Source organism: Lytechinus pictus, chromosome 6 (assembly GCF_037042905.1).
Source record: "Lytechinus pictus isolate F3 Inbred chromosome 6, Lp3.0, whole genome shotgun sequence".
In the NCBI taxonomy this organism is placed as follows: Eukaryota; Metazoa; Echinodermata; class Echinoidea; order Temnopleuroida; family Toxopneustidae; genus Lytechinus; species Lytechinus pictus.
In genome coordinates, this window is record NC_087250.1 from 949,634 (window position 1) to 950,879 (window position 1,246).

Below are 1,246 nucleotides of genomic sequence, written 5' to 3' on the forward strand. Positions count from 1 at the left end.
CATGATGACAAAACTCTACAAATTCTAGTTTTGAGAATAGTACAAGCTTTAAAATGAAACAGTGGAGATATTGTCTAAAGGATACATTCTAAGCTAAAACATATTGAAAATTTTGCGAGAACAGACCAAGATTTACGGAATTAAAATCAATTTAAATGACTGTGGTGACATCATGAAACAGAAAACACTTGTTCTTAGTTCCGACGCCATTTTGATGACGTCACGATGTAATTAAGAGTCAAATGTGGCATGAAATCATATCTCCTATTCATACTCTATTCGAATATGAAAAGAAAAATTGGGGTCAACGGACTCCCTGAAGAGCTACAGTGAATTTTATATAGGCATATTTTAGCCCATTTACGCGCGCGTAATGCAAATTTGAATGGACGCGCATTCCCGTATTATTGGTCGTAAGAGGCTGAATGAGGTATCAAATTAATCAGAAGATAATGAACAATGGAAAGACATGAAAGAAATGATGACTCGAAGATGCATAACGATGGTAGGTGCAAGAACGCGCACGCATACCTGTGCGCGCGCAAATTCTTGACATGCTCAAAATGACCAGAAACGTACCCAAACTTGACCACGGTCGATTTGGGGAAATTTAAAATTTTGACGCGCGCGTACGTGCGCGTCGTGACCTTTGCATGACCTCTGATGATATGTCCTGATGACCTGTCACCTGAACTTGATATGATGCAAATATGGATGATTTTTTATGATTAGTTGCGATGATATGATCAATCATTTAATTTTACAAAATGGCGCCTAGATGACGTCATCATGATTTGATAACCTTGAAAAGTTTCCATTCCCATGTCCATAATGATGCCCATACATGACATGAAAATCAAGGAAATTGACATGCCCGATTTTGAGATAGAGGTGGACAAAGATTTGGCAATAAAAATAAAGAAAATTCTGACGAATATAATAGGTGATCTGTCATCTTAATGACAGACCACCTAATTATCAATACTTATATTACACTTTCCCCATAAGACCCAAAGTGCTGATAATCAATTCATGGAATGGAATCATATCATCTTTAAAGCTACAAACTACAAATAGAGATGGATATTTCATGCTTTTCTGAAAATTGCTAGTGATGGAGATGTGGTGTTTATTCTCGTATTTTGAAGCTAACACAGTAAAAGTTCTATCACCGGATACTGTACAAGTTAATGAATATGTGAGACGAATTGTCAGCTATCTACATACACTGTCAAGGGGGGGAGGT